Source organism: Typopeltis vanoorti, chromosome 8 (genome assembly GCF_054136105.1).
Source record: "Typopeltis vanoorti isolate ZY-2024b chromosome 8, IOZ_Tvanoo_1.0, whole genome shotgun sequence".
In the NCBI taxonomy this organism is placed as follows: Eukaryota; Metazoa; Arthropoda; class Arachnida; order Uropygi; family Thelyphonidae; genus Typopeltis; species Typopeltis vanoorti.
Window position 1 is genome coordinate 316,100 of NC_143556.1, and position 21,709 is coordinate 337,808.

At 35.5% G+C, this 21,709-nt stretch overlaps 1 long non-coding RNA gene across 1 annotated transcript in view; it reads right to left on the reverse strand.

The window, feature by feature from the left end:
- The window catches only part of LOC150103666 (uncharacterized), an 84,069-nt gene that overhangs the window by 7,673 nt on the left and 54,687 nt on the right, over positions 1–21,709 (reverse strand). The window contains exon 3 of the long non-coding RNA XR_016548712.1: positions 10,167–10,278. This is a non-coding gene — a long non-coding RNA (uncharacterized LOC150103666). The remainder of the gene's footprint in view (positions 1–10,166; positions 10,279–21,709) is intronic.

The window sequence follows — 21,709 nt, forward strand, 5'->3', positions numbered from 1 at the left end:
GAAATCAAGGTAGGAGTGAAGTGGCACAGGCAAAGGCCATGGCATATCAAGATCTGTATGATCAATTAGAAACAAAGAAGGAACAGAGAAAAATTTACCAACTAGTGAAATGTAGAAATAAAGAAGCAAAAGACATCTTACATGTGTGGCAGATCAAAGATGCTGAAGGAAGAGTATTATGGAGGGATGTGGACATAAGGAATAGATGGAAAATATACTTTGATGGACTTTTGAATGAGGAAAATGCAAGGACTCACAGAGGAGATGGACAGCCTTCTGAGGGGATGGTGCAGAACATCATTAGAGTGGAGGTGACGGAGGCCATGAAGAGGATGAGGAATGAAAAATCGGTGGGCCCCAACAGAATTGCAGTGGAGACATGGAAAGCACTGGGGGAAGAGGGAATTGACCTGCTGTGGGACCTGTTCATGAAAGTTTGCCAACAGGAAAATACACCTGAGGAATGGAGGGAGAATACTCTTGTTCCCATCTACAAGGGGTAAAGGGGATGCACAAGACTGTAAAAATCTACAAGGGTAAAGGAGATCCCACACAATGAAGATCTTAGAAAGGGTTCTTGATGGTAGATTGAGGGAGGAGGTGGAGATTGCAAAGGAGCAATTTGGCTTCATGCCTGGTAGATCAACAACAGATGCTATCTTTGGGTTACAGTAGATGATGGAAAAGTATCGAGAGAAACAAAGGAAGCTACATCTGGCATTTATTGATCTGGAGAAAGCATACAATAGAGTTCCAAGGCAAGAAGTCTGGAGGTGTCTCAGAAGAAAGTGCTGGAGAAATATGTCAGGTTGTTGCGGGAAATGTACAGAAATGTGAAGACAAGTGTTCGGACCTGTCTGGGACAGACAGAAAGTTTTCAAGTTACAGTTGGCTTGCATCAAGGGTCAGCATTAAGTCCGTTTCTGTTTAATATTGTGATGGCGGTGGTAACAGAGTAGGTGAGAGAAGATGTGCCATGGACAATGTATGTTGTATGCAGATGACATCTTGCTGTGTGCAGATTCAAGAGAAGAAGCAGGAACTAAACAGGAAAAATGGAGAATAGTACTGGTAGAGAGAGGTATGAGACTGAGCAGAAGTAAGACAGAGTATATATGTTGCACAGTGGGCGGTGGATAGGAGACAGATCTAAAGCTGGAAGGAAATGTCATCAGGAAGGTGAGAAACTTTAGATACTTAGGTTCAACAGTCGAAGAAGATGGAGGAGCTGAGAAGGAAGTGGGATGCAGGATACAAGAAGGTTGGAGGAACTGGAGGGATATGGCTGAAGTGTTATGTGATAAGAGGGTGCCGATCAATCTGAAAGGCAAAATCTATAGGACATTAGTGAAGCCAGCTATGACATATGCTATAGAAACTGTGGCCCTGAGGAAAAATAGCATTAGCAGGATGGAAGTAGCAGAGATGAGAATGCTTAAGTGGATGTGCAGTGTAACCAGAAAGGTTTGTCTGAGAAATGACTATGTCAGGGGAACAGTGAAAGTTATTAACTTAGGAGCAAAAATACAGGAGGCAAGGTTGAGATGGTTTGGTCATGTGATGAGGATTGAGAACGAATATGTGGGAAGAAGTGTCATGCAGATGGATGTGCAAGGAAGGTTGAAGCGTGGGCCACTCCAAAGAAAAGATGGAGGGAACTGATAGAAGAGGACCTGAGGATAAAGAACATGGATGTGGTGACAGCCCAAGACAGGAAGGTGTGGAGGAGACTTATTATAAACAGTGATCCCACATAAGTGGGAGAAGCTGCAAAAGAAGAAGTGAAAAGATACATAAATTAAACTGTGATACAAATTACAGCTTAATAGAATTCATTATAAAATTATTAAGTTCAGATGCAGAAATAAGAAAAATTTGTTCCACATTCAAAGTGTCTATGTCTAAACAAATTAAATAAATTGTTAGGAATAGTGGAGCAAATAATTTATTAGCTAAAGTTGGAGTTTAATTGTTGTGCTTATTTTCTTGCAATAATTATAATTTTTCTTTAAAATGTGAGTAGATTATTGTTTGTTAAAATGGCTGAAGATAATAAATTAAAGTCACCTTTTCAGCAATTATTATTTGAATCTAATTCAAAGATTAAAGAATCTTTTAAAGGGGATTAAAGGGGGAATATGATCTAATTCAAAGATTAAAGAATTGAATGTAATTCAAATAAAGCTTTCTACACTTATACCCAACAGTTGCAACGCAAAAATTCTTTAGCCATTTTAACAAACATAATAATCCACTCACATTTTAAAGAAAAATTATAATTTTTCTTTAAAAATTATAATTTATAAAATCTACGTTTTGCCACTTTTTTATAATATACTTTTCTAAATATCTATCCATTTTGGATGGTAAGTTAATAAAAATTTAATTATACAACGTTTCTTATTTTGTTACAAGAGGATAATAATTGATTCAGATCATTACCTGTAACACTTCCATAATAACTCGACCCTCATTATCATTTTCCTGTTTGGATTCTGCAGAATTGTTACATTGATTTTTTATTCATTGTTGACTTAAAGTACATCTGTAACCGCACAGTGTATATCATTTTATCATATGAAAAATCTCCTTTGTTAACATAATTATAACCGATCAGTTTAAATATTTTGATCATATTCCCCCTTGTGTTCTATCTGCCAAACTATACAATCTGTATATCCTGAGTCTATCCTTATATTTTGCAACATATGAAACAACACTGCTATTCAGCATTAATTAGTTTATTAAATTTGGTCATAACTGATAATCCACATATTGTTACTTAAATTACACTGCCAAACAAAAAAACATTTTTTCTCCTGATTATGATCCGACACTTGTTTTTTACTAATTTTGGTGGGCTAATTTCAAATATCAAACCCATTTTTCTCTATCATGTCATGTTTTTCTTCTATAGCATTTTCTTTTTGCTAATTTGTATTTGTAAGTTTTTGATAGTTTTAAGGAGGCAGTACTATTTAGAGGATCAAAAAAATCGATTTTTGAATACTATTTTCTGAAAGTATGTACTTTTAAAAATCTGTTCCTAACTTGTTTATCAAGAAATTCGAAAAAATTCCCGAAGATATAGTCTATTATTCAAAATGGTGCACAGATCAGAATTCACCGCTCTCTCGCTTGTTAGTAAACGAATAAATATGTGAGAACCTGCAATGGCACGTGCTGGCGCTTTAAATGCGAGAGAGGCCGATAACTGACCTAATACATTTAGGTGATGAAAAAGTAGGTGATGACAACTTCCTAAAACAAATGAATGCTATATGCGGACAAAGAACGATCGAAATCAGTCAATCGTTAATCGATCGTGAAAGTATGATGAGCACTTATAACGTTTCAATAAAGTCTCCGTTTTGTTTTTGTTTTGTTAATTGCATGTGTCGGCAGTGAAGAAAATACATCATGTCTACTCGAAAATGTGTCAATAGTGTAGATTTCTTCTGCTACATTTGTGGCAGCTTTACTGTTCCCAGTCAAAGGACAAATATCACTGATTTCATTAAGGAACTGTACTTTGCATAGTTTAATGTAAAACTTGCAGGTCAGGACAATTAATGGGCTCCAAATAGTGTAAATCATGTGTAGAAAATTTACAACAGTGGAGCAAGAGAAAACACCAAAAATTAGCTTTTGGCATTCCTATGATTTGGAGTGAATCGAAAAATCACGTAGATGATTGCTATTTTTGTTTAGTTCAGAGATCTGATTATAATAAGAAGAATAAGAAAAAAATTGTGTATCCAAATAATCTCAACTCAGCAATTCAGCGAGTTGCTCATTCCAATGAAATAGCCATGCCAATTTATAAAGGACTTCCTTTACTTGAGAACGAGCATAATCAGTATATGCCAGATGTTCTTGAGGAGCAAGACCTGGATGTTGATTTAGGCAATGAAAATTTAATTTCTATTTCTGGACCACAACGTTTTACTCAAGCAGAATTGAATGACTTAGTAAGAGATTTGGGCCTATCAAAGGAATCATCGGAATTGTTAGCTTCAAGATTAAATGAAAAAACTTACTGGAGCAAGATATGAAGATAACATTTTATCGTAGCAGGGAAAGTAATCTTGTACAATATTTCAAACACAAGTACGGGTTGGTTTACTGTAACAATGTGTCAGGTTTACTAAATGAAATGAGTGTTGTACAATATCATCCAAATGAGTGGCGTTTATTTATCGACAGTTCAAGCAGAAGTCTCAAGTGTGTCTTACTACACAATGGGAATGCATATGGCTGAATTCCTATTGGCTATTCAGTCCACTTAAAGGAAACATATGAGGACATTAAAAACGTTCTGAAGTTATTAAAATATACAGACCATTACTGGATCATCTGTGTGGATCTTAAAATGGTGAACTTTTTACTTGGCTTTCAAAGAGGATATAGAATGTTTCCATGTTTTCTATGCTTCTGGGATAGTCGAGTTAGAAACCAACACTGGAGTCGTAAACATTGGCCTCTTAGAATATCCTTAAATGTTGGAGAACAGAATGTTACAAATCAATCTTTAATCGACAGAGAAAAAATAATTTGTCCACCTCTACACATCAAACTAGGTCTTATGAAGCAGTATGTTAAAGCTTTAGTTTAAAATGTGATGTTTCCAATACATATGTGAAACATTTCCATGACTTAGTTATGAAAAAATTAAAGCCGGTGTATTTGATGGACCGCAAATTAGAACTTTAATGAGAGACCCAAATTTCATCAACTCAATGAACAAAATTGAGAAAGAGGCCTGGACTTCATTTACAATGGTTGTGAATAATTTTCTTGGAAACAAAAAAGTGGGCAATTACAAAGATCTAGTGGAAACAATTCTTGAAAATTTCCAGTGCCTAGGTTGAAACATGGGCATAAAGCTTCATTTCCTATACAGTTATCTTGATAGATTTCCCGAGAGTTTAGGTGCTGTAAGCAATGAACAAGGCGAAAGATTTCATCAAGACTTAAAAACTATGGAAGATCAGTACCAAGGAAGATGGGATTCTCACATAATGGCTGACTATTGTTGGAGTATTCAAAGGGATTGCCGAAACAGAACATAGCAGAAATTGCTACAAACAAACATTTATTCCCTGAAACTCATGTGTAAGTAAAATTGTTATTTTTTTTATAAATATTTTTGTAATTTTTAATGAATATTGTTAAGTAGTTATGTATCTAATTATCAGCTTCTCTTGCATTCAAATCACCAGTATGTGCCGTTGCAGGTTCTTATGCATTTATTCGTTTACTAACAAGTGCCAGTGGTGAGCGCTCCGATTCTGATCTGAACACTGCTTTGAATAATATGCCATATCTTCAGGAATTTTTCGAATTTCTTGATAAAACGTTAGGAACAGATTTTAAAAAGTACATACTTTCAGAAAATAATATTATAAAATCGATTGTTTTGATTCTCTAAATAGTATTTCCTCCTTAAAACTATCAAAAACTTACAAATTAGCAAAAAGAAAATGCCATAGAGGAAAAACCTGACGTGATAGAGAAAAATGGGTTTGATATTTGAAATCACCACACCCAAATTAGTAAAAAAACAAGTCTCATATAAAAGTTAGCAAAAATTGTGTTGGGTTGTGTTATCTTTAGAAAGACAGACACCATATTAACCTATTCTTTTCTCTTCAAATTCTAAGCAGTTCTCTGCTGGCATACTAATTATCTGACATATGCACTAATCCAATATTGTGCAAAATTCCAACAACAGAGGTCATCTATTGGAAACAGATGTGTAAGTGTCAAAAATTAAACTAAACAGTTTATTTTGTGTTTTAAGCTGAGCTACTTCAATTATTATTATCCACCTCAACATCATCGAGTTTAGGACGCATCATGGAAAGTCAACAACACCAGAGAATACAAAGTCCACCATACCACTTATTAAACTTATCCAAAGTTTGCACTTTCAGTACTTTGTAAAGCAATGCATTCCACACCACTGCTACTTTTTATGCAAAATTACTTCTTACCATTTATTCTCTATTTTTCATTTCCAAGGGTAGCCGCTTGTCCTAATTTCCTTTCCCCTCATTTTATCATATGAAAAATCTCGTGTCAGCATAATTATAACCATTCACCTTAAATGTTTAGATCATATTCCTCCTTGTGTTCAATCTGTCAAACTATATAATCTGTATACCCTAAGTCTCTCCTTATAATCAACCTTATGCAGCCTTGGCATCATTTCTGTTATGTATCGCTTTCCCAGGTTACTCCATCTTCTTGAAATCCCAGTCACCAAACCTAAGCATAGAAATGCAGAGAGATGCATAGAAATGCCTTATACAATGGGACCACCATACTTTTATTTCATGTGTTCAATGCCTGACATTAATAATGCAGCCTTCACCAAAATTTCTTAATAACATTTGCGATATCCTGTAAACTTTAAATTTCTATCTACAGTTGCCATGAGACCCATTCCTTTCTCCATTTCTTCAAGTATAACTCCACCAAGTGAGTAAGAAGCATCTGATCTTTCGATTAAATATTTAACACATTCGCTGCCAACTACGAGTATACTCGTAGTGGGTAAACCTGCTTCACAAGCCAGCTATGAGTATACTCATATGATGCTTACCGCTGGGAACGAGATTATTGTAGTGACCTTGAAGAAGTGAAAATCCTTGGCTTGTGGGGCTAGCTTCAAAACTATGTATTCTCATAGACCGTATATGCTCTGTACAAGCCAACTACGAGTATACTCGTAGGACGTTTACCTCTGGTAACGAGATTATCGTACTGACCTTGAAGAAGTAAAACTGCTCGGCATAGGGGAACAGACCATGGCAAAGTAGCGTGGCAGCGAACGTGTTAAAACCTCTTACATTCAGTTGCATTAGACTGAAATCAATCCCCATATATTTGCAACATTTTTAAGCTTATTCAAATACTCTTGAAGAGCCTAAACATCAGCACTATTACCAGTGCTTTTATCAGGTGGTATGCAATGGTATGCAGTACTGGGACCTTTTTTCTTAAGTTTTAAAATTTTGCGATTTATTGACAGAAAATGTATTATAAATATTCTGGTAGATGGTTCTGTGTTCACAAATTTCAGTTTTGATTATTCATACGTTGGTACCCTGCTTTCCTGTTTCATTGGTTTGTATGCAACTGGAAACAGGAAGTTGTGTTCACTTCTGATTGCTTCCAATATCACTTTATCAGTTCTATATTCACTCTGCAACAGGCAGGTGTTCATGTGAATTTTGAATTAATCTAAGTTAAATCAGTGCAACCATTGTTCAAAATAAATAAAATAAGTAGTTACTTTATGCTAATGAGTAAAAAAAGGAAGGCTGAAAAAGCAGAAAATGTTGACTCTACTTGTGATCATGTAAAACAGAAAACTAGCAGCGAAAATACACTCGGTGGAGAGGATTATGAAACCAAGACCAAAGATCCACATGGTCAAAAGGAAGCAGATTCTGACGATTTGACCAGATATTGGACATTTTTACAGATAAATGACTTCTGTGACAGAAACGAGTGGCTGCATATCAAGAATAAAATGTTGATACCAAAAGCAAGAAGCGATCTTTGTGACAATATATCAGAGGATATGTTAAAAGTGTGGATATTGCTGTAATTACATCATCATGGTGAGTATACACTTTTTTATCCAGAAGCACTAACAATTACTAATAACACTCCAAACTTTACACGTCTGCAAAAAAGTTGAACTATACCTGTAGTCCTGTAATAATATCAGTGACAATATTGAAACCTGTGGAATATCATTTGTAAACTTAATGCTCTGACATTGCTCTTCATATACAACTATGTGATATCTTTTAAAACGCCACTAATTTAATCCACTAACCATATATCCAAACCCATAAGTTGCAACTGAAAAACATTATCTGGCACCCTGTTCAATGATTTGAAAAATTAAAAAATGACTTGTAAAAGATAATCAGATTACAAACCAAGAGTGCTCTTTTTTAAAATCGAAAACGGTCTCGATAAACACTACTGTCCTCAACTGCTTTCTATTTACAGGTCTACAAACTAGCTCTACAAACTCAACTGGAGAAGAAATAGAGATATAGTTTCATACCTGCCTTCAACTACCATCCTTATGTAATTGCACCATCTTAAACTCCTTCCACTCTCTGGGATAGTGGCATTGCAATACTTTCATTTAACAGCCAATTGAATTATTAGTATCATCATCAGATCTCAATGGAATAATCACCCACCATGGAAAAATTACTCTTTATCTACCACTGCTTACACCCTTATACAGTTTCCACATATGGTCCTTTGTTCTCTCATTATTACCACACATTCTGTGAAAAATTTCATTAACATTATTCTTAAAATCACTCCTTACCAACTTATGGTATGGTCAAATTCCTCTCTCCTTTTATATACTAAACTTTGCAATTTGCATTCACTTAATATTACCTCATAGTCTGCATTCCCAAAACCTGAAACCAGTGGTCTCTGAATTCCTGTCTAACAACTAATCAACTTTTTTAAAACAGGTCAAACCAAACCTTAAAATAATCAATGTGCCCTGATCAAGGCCCTCTACCATGGAATTAATGCATTATGTTTTCCCCACACATGCTCACCAAGAAAACTATATACATTATGTACACTGGTGTCAAAAACCTAAGGATGAACTCCATTTTTGAAGATTACAACTGCAAATTCAGACAAATCAGCTTGTTGCAATTTGTGTAACTGACAATTTCAAGCAGAATGCAAGTACACATTCAAATTTTCGAAACGCATGCAAAAGATTTCATATGTTAGCATTCAACAAGATAAGATATGGTTAGGTTAGGTTAGTATTTTATTGATAATAATTTATCAATAAATCATTAACACGTTCACTGCCAACTATGAGTATACTCATAGTTGGTAAACCAGCCATACAAGCCAGCTACGAGTATACTCGTATGATGCTTAACGCCGGCAACGAGATTACTGTACTGACCTTGAAGAAGGGAAAATGCTTGGCTTATGGAGATAGCATCAAAACTGTGTATTCTCATAGATGGTATATGCTCTGCACAAGCCTAATATGAGTATACTCGTATGATGCTTACCGCCGGCAACTAGATTACTGTACTGACCTTGAAGAAGTGAAATTGCTTGGCATATGGGAACAGACTATGCTGAAGTAGCATGGCAGTGAATGTGTTAATAATTTATTGGAATCATTTTCATCATCATCCTTGTCAAGGATTTAGGCCTAGAGTGGCCTCAGAAGTCATCATTGAATTTCTTTAGAGGACTTCTTGGTTTTATTCGAATGGTTTGTAATTTAAGGCATGAACAATGCCATTTTTCATGAAATCAGCATCATCTCTTAAAATCTTTCCAAACCTCAACATTTTTGCATGAGACCACCAAATTTGGGAAGCTTGCATCATGAGAACATCAGCCCAGCAGCCAAGACAACCCAATTTAGCCTGCTAAGTGGTACTGTAGAACTCTAGGAACATTAGTTATTTTCTTCAGCCTCATTTGTTTGTTGTTAGTGCCTGTATGCACACATCATAATTTTATGTTCCCATGAAGCTGGCAATATAATATTGCTGAAATATAGGAAGTATTGATTAAAATTTTTCTTTTAATTAATATTTAGCATACATTGTCATTTCCTGAAATAATTTATTGGGTGTTCAGTTAGATAAATATACTCGTCAAAACAATTAGGGGGTATGTTGGTTTTCAAAATTATAAAAATCATAAAAATAATTCACAAATATAATACATTTATTTTAAAATATTCTTAACATACAAAGTGTAGAACATGGAGCTGCATACAAAATCATGTAAGAAATCTTAGCCTTATCAGCATGTGGGGGTACAAAAGCATAGTTTGTTGTGTGCACTTCCACAGTGCATAATTGTCATTTCAATTGTAAACTTGTATCACCTACTACCCGTTATTTTGTTAATAATGGCAGAGCAGCATATCCCAGAATCCATGGCTTGAAGAGCCACTGGTCGATTAGTAGCTGAACAAATGTAGCAAGTTTTCACTCAAGCATGTCATCTAATGCAAAACATAATTGCAACTTTGCAATCAATTTCTAGAGAGAGGAAATGTTTGAAAAACACAAGGTAAGTCGCTCATCAACAACTCCAAAACATGATCAGTATTCATTATTACTTACCAGAGGAACATGCAAATTCAATCAAACATCCTTGGGATGCTTTAGGTAGGTGCATTTCTGCTCGACTGGTGTGGGAGACTGCAACTTTGCAACTGCATTGATCCTTGCAAGGCTGAGTATGAAAAGAAACTTGTTGTATAGGTAACACATATAAACAGTATGCTTGTGTGAAAAGCAAATGCATATTTTCAAGTAATGAATACTTACTTCACTATAATCGATCAATCTGGTGAATACAACATGGTTCATTGTGCTACCACACAACTTTTCTAAAGCATGCTACCACACCATCAGATGAATGGATAGAGGTGAATGACAAGGATAGCAATACAGATATCAGATCTGTTAACAAATATTCAAAAGAACTATTCATTCCTTCACCTGGGTGAGTTAATTTTTGTCATATCAGGAAAAAATGCATGATAGTCTACTGTACAAAGGTGATACAAAAACCAACATGTATTCCAAAGTATTAGTATCTGCAGAGTGATGAAGATTTCAGAGAACTTGACAAAAAGTCATATACAGAGGCAAGTTGAGAAATTATACTTTGCAAGAAACAGCATGGGTTTAGTAAAGTGAGGTCATGTCATGCAATCTGCTCCTATTTTATAACAATGTGACAGCTAAGGTCGATAAAAAGCATATATATTATTATTATTATTATTTGCCACCTGCAGGGAGTCCAAGGACTCATTGAAGGAGGACACCTACTCTACAACTTTCTCCACTATGCACTCCACCAACTTGCTGCAACTACATCAACGCCATCTACTGCTGCCCACCACCACTAGTATTTCCACAGACACAAACATTCATGCCCATGGCAAGATTCAAGCCTGCAGCCTTTTGGCTGGAGAGCAGATACACTAACCACTCGGCCAGCCAGGCTGGCTGGCCGAGTGGTTAGCGTATCCCCTCTATGTATGTATGTATGTATATATATATATATATATATATATATATATATATATATATATATACACATACATATATACATACACACACACACACACATATATATATATACACACATACATACTATGGTATTTGTGGCCTTTTCTAAAGCGTTTGATGGGATGGGTACCCACAGAAAAGCTGTTGAACTAGAGAATATGAGATTGGAATGTAAACTTAATGTATGGTGACTATAATAAAACATGCGAGTTATAACATCAGTATGAGAGAGGCCATGAAAAGGTTGCTGGAAGATGTAACAGTGAAGAATGAGAAAGTGAAAATCGTTAGTATTTTACCTTGCTATGACAAAAATGACAAAAATTTAAAAGAAGGCCTATGATGGCAATCGATTCAATGCATATGCTATGTAGAAGGAATGGATGTGAGTTTTTGGATATCTGGAGTGAGTCTGAGGAAAGATTGGATTTGTATAAGAGGGATGGCCTACACCTGAATTTGTTTGGTATCAGGAGTCTGGAAAAACTAATAACTGGTATGAGACCTAAGGCAGAGAGTCAGGGAAAGTAAACTATAAAGGGAGGAAGGGTTTGAATGTGAAAGTAAGAGTAAAAATGGTATATAACGGTGTTAAAGACAGGAATGGACTTTGTCATTGGAATGTTGACGAGGATAGAACGTTTTCAGGTTTGTGTTCATCCCCTTTGGACCAATTATGTCTACATGTGTAAGGCATTAGAGAAGAATAGAAATCTGCAAGTTGTGCAATTGGGTCAGACAGACTGCAAACCAGGGTATACTAAGGAACATGCAGTTAGATTATTATGTCTGTACACGAATGCTAGGAGAATCAGAAACAAAGCGTTAGAGTTTGTTGCTTTAGTCAATATGTTGCAATCTTAGATTGTAGGAATTAGTGATACCAGTCTATCAGAATCAGACCTATTAACTGGTATCCAGTGTCATAGGTACAGTATTTTTAGGAAGGATAGAGTGGATAGGAGGGGACATGCTGCTAATGATATTGGATGACTTAAAACCAGTTAGAGTTGAGAACTATAATTGTAGTAATACTACTAACAATTTTTCATGTGGTGCAATGAGTTTGAAGCCATCTGATGCGAAGTGGAGACTATCAAGAAAAATTACATAGTGGGGTGTTGTTACAGACCTGGTGGATCAGTTGTTGGTGATGAACAAATGCATCACCAGATACAAAAGGTGAGTGGAAAAGGATAATCATAATGGGAGACTTTAATTATCCAAATATTGATTGCGTAGCAGTAGAATCTCATGAGAAGAATGAAAATGCATTTATTGAGCTATTGCAGGACAACTTCCTCAAGCAGTATGTGAGAACAGGAACTCAAGGTATAAAGGGTGCTAGATTTGATTAGTGTCAAAGGGCATTTCAGTTAAAGATGCAACTATTCTGCCTCCAGCTGATGACAGTCATCATGTGGTACTCACTTGGGAAGTGACTAAGTTTATGAATGTTCCATCAAAAAAGGTTACATGTTGAACTACAAAGCAGGAAATTCTAACCGAGTTCAGTGGAATGTGATCAGTTATTGGATGGAAAGGATATTGACAGTGTATGGGAAGCATTTAAACCATACTTAAATGATGCGATATCAGAATGTGTCCCAAGAGTTCAAAGAATGAATACAGTAGGAATCAATGGGATGTGTAATCTTATTAAGCAAGAAATTCGTAAGAAAAGGACAAAGTGGAAGGAAGACAATTTGTATAAGGATGACGTCCGTTATGAATGTTATAAGCAGCAGGCTAGAATAGTCACAACTGTTGTACAGAATGCAAAGTCTGATTATGAACAGAAACTGGCTGTATATGCTAAAGACAACTCAAAAACTCTATCGATATGCGGCAAGTAAAAGAAAGGATGAATACGGAAGAGTAACTCTTCTAATTCAGGGTGGCATGAGGGTTACTGATGCAGAAGAGGTTCAGTTAATCAGGGTGCCCATTTTGCTAAACGCTATCAACCTGGTAAATGCAACCTGAGCTCACTGTTACCTCTTCACTAGATGAAGAAATGCAGGTGTGTGGGGAAGAGGTATTAGAGCTGTTGCACAAACTGGATAAGAATTCAGGAATAGGGACTGATGAAAAAGCAGCATGTGTGCTAAAAAAAGTGTTCAGCTGAACTGATCATTCCTTTGACTAGGTGTTTAATGAGTCTCAGAACAGAGAAGATTCTGCGGGAATAGAAGGAATGTATGGTAATTCCATTGCACAAGGGTCGTGCAAAGACCAATTAGTATCTCAGGAAAATGACCACCACTCCTGAGATACTATTGACCAATTAGTATCTCAGGAGTGGTGGTGAACATTTTGTACAAATTAGGACACACATGCAGAAATGGGTTGACAGTGAATCTCCTAAGGGAAAGTCATTTTTTAGCAAGTTGCTCAGATTCTTTAACAATGTTACCAATGAACTAGATAAAGGGAATGGATACACCATGATACTTTTGGATTTTGCTAAGGCTTTTTGATAGAATACAACATGACAGACTGCAGCATAAATTGGATAAAATGGGTTTCAGTTATAAAATATTACAATGGATAAGTGCAGGGGTGTTAATGACGTCGATCGTGATCAACGGGTAGATCACATAATGCTTTGGGGTCGATCGAAATTTATTTTGTCTCAATTTTTAAAATAATATATAGATGAGTCAAAACACAATAAAGCAAATAAATAATGTTAACCTATTTATCAAATAATAATCTATATTATGGTTCTATTTAAAATTTACATGAATTACAAACTTAAATAGAACCATAATATAGATCAGGTGTGGCCAACTTCATCTTATACGAGGGCCAATATATGATGACTGGTAGCATCACGGGGGCCAAAGGCTTTCAGCCAGCCTTTTTAAAGAGATGCCAAGACATTAACCTTATTCCTATCTGCATCAAGCTAAAAAAGAAATTTACGTCCACTAAAGCACTTTATATATATGACTGCACAGAGAAAGCAATACTCATAGATCAAATCCAAACAGCCAGCAAAAACCTAGCGATAACTCAAAATCAGGTTTCTAAAATTGCACACATGAACTATTGAGCTATATAAATCCAGATATGCTACAAGTACTTGCAAGAGTTACTGACAGTTCGGCCAAAAATATCTTAGCAAATAAAGAAAAACTCAAGGCCAAATTTCACATTTTAAAACAACGGCAAACTATAGCTACCAATCATACAAATCCAACCAATCAGGAGATCTCCTCCATCGAAAATAGCTCCAACATTGAATAACAAACAAGGGAAACAAGGAGAAACCAACCATCTGCAAATAAGAACCATGTAATCAACTTTTCAAGACACACCTTAAATAGCTGCTAACTTTTGCTACTTGAGGAAAGCCTTAACAATGCAATAGCTCCTAAAATAGTCAATAAATTGGATTTTATTTACCACATAGAAAAAGGCATTAGGTCTGTACCCAACAGCATATCTAATAAAATACGAATAGAAACCAGAAATGTTCTAAACCGTGGGTTCTCAAAGTTTTTAAATTTTGTACCACTTAAATAAGAATCAAAAAATATATGTTATCGTCATCAAATTCCTGAAGTACCCTCAAGAGGTGTACAGGATATCATAGAACTACATGAAAAATTTACATCATTAACAACTTCCTATCTACAATTTTCCTCCAAATCAGTCTGCTACTTGTCAAGACTCCAATATTATCAGATCTTATATCTCTATCGTCTAAGCCACTTTGTACCGTATCAATCCACATATATCTTGGTCTTCCTCTGGGTCGTTTTTCTGCCATCCTGGCAGAGAACACTTGTTTTGCTAATCTTTCCTCTCCCATTCTGTTTAGGTGACCATACCACCTGAGATTAGCTCTGCTAACGCATTCCTGGATGCTGACATTGTCAAGTTCTTTCCTCATATCCTCGTTTTTATATGATATTGCCATTGATGCCATCTGTTCATGCCTCTAATATTTTTCAGGACTCTCATGTCTGCAGTCTCTGGTCTTTGGTCAAGTGTTTTATTTCTGACCCAGCTCTATTATTCCATAAGTTAAAACTGGTTTGAACACTGTGTTTTATACAGCTAATTTAGTGTTCTGACTAATTTCTCTTATTCCATATGAATTTATTCAATTGACGTCCTACATACCAGCTTTGATTCTGTTGACTATTTCCATATTTAATTTGCCATCTTCACTAAAAATCGTGCATGAGTAGCTGAAATATTTTACTTGTTCCACAGGTTCCCCATTCACAACGAAAATGATATTTTCAACAATTCTACCTATTTTCATTGATTTGTCTTTTTAACGCTGACTTTCATACCATATCTATTACAACAGTTATTCAATTTAGTCAGGGAATCTTGCAAACTTGTAGCGGATTTGTTTAGAAGTATAACATCATCCGCATAAAGCAGAGTTGACATTAACATCTCCAAGTTTGATATCATGTTTAATACCAGTTTCCTTCATAATGTGATCCATATAGATGATGAATAACAGAGGAGATAATGTACATCCTTGTCTCAAACCAGATTTAACAATAATACCATCTTCCTGTACTTTCTTCAATTCTAACTGCTGACTTACAACTCAAATAAAGACTATGTATTGCTTGATATAATGCCCAATTGACACCATATAACTGTAGCGTATTGAATAGCTTCTCTCGTGGCACCTTGTCATATGCCTTTTCCAAATCGACAAAACTTAAATACAGATCTTTGTTATATTCCCATGCTTTCTGAACTATTTGTTGTAAAGTGAAGATCTGATCCTGATAGCCTCGATTTGGCCTGAATCCAGCTTGTTCTTCACCAAGCTTTCCTTTCACAATTCCTCTCAACCGTTTCTCAAGTATAGTTGAATAGATATGGCTAAGAACACTTAGTAGAGAAATACCTCTGTAATTCTGACATTGTTTTATTTCTCTCTTTATATATGGGTACTATTAGAGCTCTACTCCAATCATCAGGAATTCATTCCTCTGTCCAGGCTTTCTGAGCCATGCAGTGCAGCCACTGTAAGACTCTTATACCACCATATTTCAGCATTCCTGGAGGAATATCATCTACTCCTGCTGCCTTTTCCACATTTCAAACCTTTGATTGCTTTTTCTACTTCGAATATGGATATGTATTCCTGACTGTATGCCTGTTGAGTGTTTTTTACCACTCTGCTATAACTCCTTGTTTCATTTAGCACTTTTTCGAAGTAATTAATTACTCCATAGTTCAAGAATATCTTTTTCTCCTGTTTTCATGTCACCTTTATCATCTCTAATTCCTTTTACAGCACTCTCCCCTCCATTTCTAATCTATTTCAACAAGCCCCAGAATATATTTTACAACCTTCTTGATATTTATTTTCTATATTCTTGCCAACGTTATCCCATGACTTTTGTTTAACTAGTTTTACAGTGTTTAGCATTCTTGGATTTGTCTCTGTATTCTCTAAGGGCACAAGCTGACTTATTTTACAGGAACTTTTGATATGCTTTCTTCTTTTCCTTCACAGCCTCTTTAACTTCCTGTGTCCGCCATGGAGTTCTGATTTTTCTATCCATGCAGACAACCTCACCACATGCCTCTCTGGCTGAATCAATCAGGGTTTTCGTCGAGGCTTGGCACTGAATCTCCGAGGTTTGGTTCCTGTTTTCAAACTCTTTCATTTTTTCTTCAATAATCTTAGTGTATTTTAGACTTCAGTTCATATCTGAGAGCAGCTCAACTTTAATTCGCTTTAAAACTTTTTTACATGTTATTATTCTTTCCAATATGAAATTCCATTTTATCCTGCTCAAGAAATAAATAATGATCACTTCCAACTTCAAATCCTCTGTACACTGGTGTCCTGCACCATGGAGAAAACATCACTATCAACAATAACATAGTCAATGAGACTTTTCTTATTCCTTGCCTCTTCCCTCCATATGAATTTGTGCACATTTTTATGTTGGAACATGGTTTAGTAATAACCAGTCCTTGTCCTGAGCAGAAATTCAAAAGGTATTTATCATTATTATTAACTTTGCTCTTTTCTCCAAATTTTCTGAAAATATCTTTGTGTCTGACAATAATTTCCTACTCTGCTATTTAGATCCCCAACAAGGACCAACTTTTCCTTTTTCATTGTGTCAGTTGCTTTTTCTAAAGCATCAAAACATTCCTCCACTTCTACCTTAATAGAACCTTCAGTGGGACCATAGGCACAAATAAGCCTCACTGTCCAATTCCCCATTCTGATATTAGCCCACATCACTCTACTTCAGAATGCCTGCCATTCACGAAGATTAGACTCGTATTTTGTGTTGAATACTATGGCTACTCCTTTTCCTTAGTATAACATTTTGCTTTAATTGCTCAGAAAGATCAAAAGTTTTTGTCTTTTTTGTTTCAGTCACCCATATTATGTTGATCTAGTACTTATCTAATTCTTCAGCTAGCTCCATTTCTTTGCACATTCAGGCTTCTTATTTTGACAGTACCAATGTTCAACTCTGGTGATGTTGAGTTGGTGTATGCTTTCAGATTTGTGTGCCACCAAAAATATATGTGCTGCCATAAAATAGGTTCAAAATAAATATTAAATATGAAACCCATATGACATGCAAATGAGACTTTGCATCTGAAAATTCATATAAACTCCAATAAAATTTATTTCTTCATTTTATTCCATTCGCCAAGCTAAATATTTGGAACTGTCTATTCATTACAATATTAAAATACATGTTTCTGAACATTTATTTAAATATTTTATGTCCTGGATACACTACTCACCCATCTCCCATCTGGCAGTCTATCCTTCACAGTTTACCACAAACCAACACACACACACACACTGGCCAATACATACATACATACTACCAAAAATGACATAATGTACCATCAGCGGTACATGTACCACAGTTTGAGAAACGATGTTCTAAATAATAAGAAAAATATTCATACCAATCTTACAAAAACAGAACTAGCAGCGATTAAGTCATTGAAAGCCAATCAAGACATAATTATAACGAAATTGGATAAAGGCAATGACACCGTCTTCCTTGACAGGTCAACTTCCATCCATCAGAGGAATGAACTACTCTCTGATAACAGTACCTATCAGCTGGTAAACTATAACCCAACAAACAGTAGAAAGAACAAAACAGAGAAACTACTTAAGTCTGTCACTTCATGGCCATCCGACATGGTTAAAAAATTTATACCCCATTATGCCTGCTCCCTCAGAATACACAAACAAAATGTGCTGCTTCGACATATTGTGGAAGGAATAGCCCTAATTACCACTTAGCCAAGAAATTAGCATCAACACTCAAGGAGGTAGTAGGTCATTCCCACTCCTACATAAAGAACACACACTTTATAAGCAAAATTAAAAAATCATAACACTCGACAAAGATGCCTTATTAATCAGTTTCGATGTTTCTGCCTTTTTTACAAATTTCCCAATCAATGACACAATTCTTCTCCTAAGGAACAAATTTCCACCCGAAATTACGGCCCTCTTTGTCCACGTACTACGTTCTGGTTACTTCGTGTGGCAAAATAAAAAGTAATTTTTACCTACAAAAAGAAGGCATGGCCATGGGCTCACCACTATCCCCAATTGCTAACTTCTATGTGGAAACTTTTCAGGAAAGTGCTCTTGATTCCTCCACTCTAAAACCTACAGCATGGCTTAGATATGTTGACACTGTGTTCGTTACCTGCCCACATGGGCGACAAACGCTAAATACATTCCTTAGCCACCTGAACAAACAACATGAATGCATACAATTTACGATCAAAATTGAAAATCAGAACTTGCTCCCATCCTGGATACACTAGTCACACATGTTTCTTCAGGAAGTCTATCCTTCACACTCTACCACAAACCGACACACACACAATGGCCAATACATACATGCCAATTCATACCGCCACCATCACAAAATTATGGAGTCATTAACACCCTTAAAAACAGAGCTATAATAATTTGCTCTAACCAGCAAGCTCTGAAACAAGAACTAAAAATCATCGTCATCACGAACCACGGACTCATTGCCCATTGATGTCTGATGCCTGTTTCACTATCTTCCTTCACCTTTCTTTATCCAGTGCAGAGTGTCACAGTTTTCATACACCCATTCCACATCAGTCTTTTATATAGTCTATCTATTCTTTGAATGGTCTACCTATTCTGTTTAAACCATCCAAAATACCAAACATAAATATCTTTATCTTCTGGTCCTCACTCATTCTACAGATGTGTCAAAATAATTGCAGCTTCCATTTTATAATCTTCTGCATTAGATTCTGTTTGGTTGTATCTTCTGATAGAGTTCTTCATTGGTGATTTTCTGTATCCAACCTATTCTGTAACAAGTTCTTTCAAATGCCAAAATTCTTTTCCTTGATTCCTTATTACCGTTTCAGAACCATACAGTACACTGCTGAAGATGCATGTTTCCAGTACTCTTAGTTTTGTTTGCAAACTGATCACTTTACTTTTCCAGATGTTATCCATGGCCTTCAGATTTGTTCTTCCCTTTGCAATCCTGATATTTATTTATTTCTTACAGTCCAAGTCATTTGTCAGTTTACTTCCCAAATATGTGAATTGTTCTACATTTTCTATATCAGTTCCATCCACCTGTATCTTTTATTTCATGTTCATCTCACCAAATACCATTGTCTTCGTTTTTTCCAAGTTCATAATAAGTCGAAATCGCTTCCCTTCCTCATTTATCAGTTTCAGTGTTTTTTGTAGTTCTCTTTTGTCATCTTCAATAATAACAATGTCATCTGCAAATCTCAGATTTTTAATTCTCATTCTGTGTACAGATATTCCTTTGGCATCATCCTTCAATTTGTCCATTGCTCTTTCTAAATGTGTGATGAAAATGCTTGGTGATATTGAGTCTCCCTGTCTAGTACCTCTGCTTGTTTTAAACCATTTCCCCAAATCATCACCTATTCTAACTGCTGCAACTGCATTCTGATAAACATCTTTTAATATAGGTATTAGTTTTTTATCAATTCCCTAGGATTCCAGACCTGCTAATGTCACTTTCTGGTCAATACTGTCAAATGCTTTCTGAAAATCAACAAAGCAAGTATATATGTTTTTGTTTTTTCTCCTAGGTTTCTCTGCTATTAACCTCATTGTCAAAATCTGTTGAATTGTAGTTCTATCCTTCCTAATTCTTGCTTGATCATCTGCATGTTCTCAATCTTTTCGTCAATATGATCATCATCACTTTACCAAGGTGACTTATAAAGGCAATTGTTCTATCATCAGTGACACATTTATATATAATGGCTATAACAAAAATACTATTAATAAAGTACTTCATAAAACATCATAAAAAATCTAGATTACAGTAAAATCATAGCCATCCTATACATTAAAAGGTTATCAGAAAAATATCAACAGAATCCTGCACCATTAAAACCTCAATGTCACATTTAAATTCATCTCCTCCAAGGATCCTCTCCACCCAGTGACATCCTGGAGTATATTTCATCCACTGCACCTGTAAATTACTATGCATTGGTGAAACAGACCATTCAATACCTATACGTAAGAAAGAAAAAATAAGACACATTAAATATAACCATTTTGGTGAAGCAAACCTCTCAATTCACACTCTCAACACCATACAAAAACCTGCTATGAAAGAAAATTGAAGGAAGCCTGCAAAAATCTGATAAACTATGCAAATATCAACAATAATGGTGGCCTGAAAGTTGCAAGAATCTGGATGGCACACGTTAAGCCTGCCAAATATCTAGTATCCAGCATACTTCCAGGATTCTAGGCAACCTTCAACTAGTATTGGAAACCATTCAATATTAACTGGTTGGAATTTATATGTATAATCACGGTGTTAATATATATATAGACTTGTGACTCCCATTGTACAATTACAACCAAGATAATATTAATAATATGACTAGCATTGCTGTAAGTTTTTTTTTTCACCAGAGGTCAGGCCAATAAATGTAGCGATTGTTTTCAGTAACTTTAACAAACCATGTAGATTGTAGTGCAGCTTGTTTCTCTGTGTGTATATATATATATAATGCCCCAGAAGATAATCTTGATATAAAGGTCAAAATGTCGAAAGTGGATTTTGGTTTATATTAAACTAGTTTTACTCAAACATAGTCATTGTCTCTATAATTTTCCAAAATGTATTCTAATCACTGTGTAAGCCTGAAATAAACGATTCTTGCCCTAACAATGAAAAAACGAATTTATAATTTCAAATTTTTTTTCAACCTAAACTCCTACATTCCTTCCAATGCTCCAGTGCCAATATCCCATCCATGTAGTGATTCTGCATAAGATCTGCAAATACCCCTCTTCAGCTGCAATCACCTCTCCATTTGAAGAAAATGCTGATCAATGAGGAAGAGTTTTAGTTTTGGGAAAAGATAGAAATCAGGAGCCAAATCTGGAGAATAGAGTGGATATTCTAAGAATGCATAGTGCAGATTAATTAATTTTTGCATTGCAAAAACATCTTTGTGGGCAGATGCATTGTCTTGAAAGATGATTTTTCTCTTCTGCAAATAGAGGCTTTTCTCATGATATTTTTTGTATGGTCTGA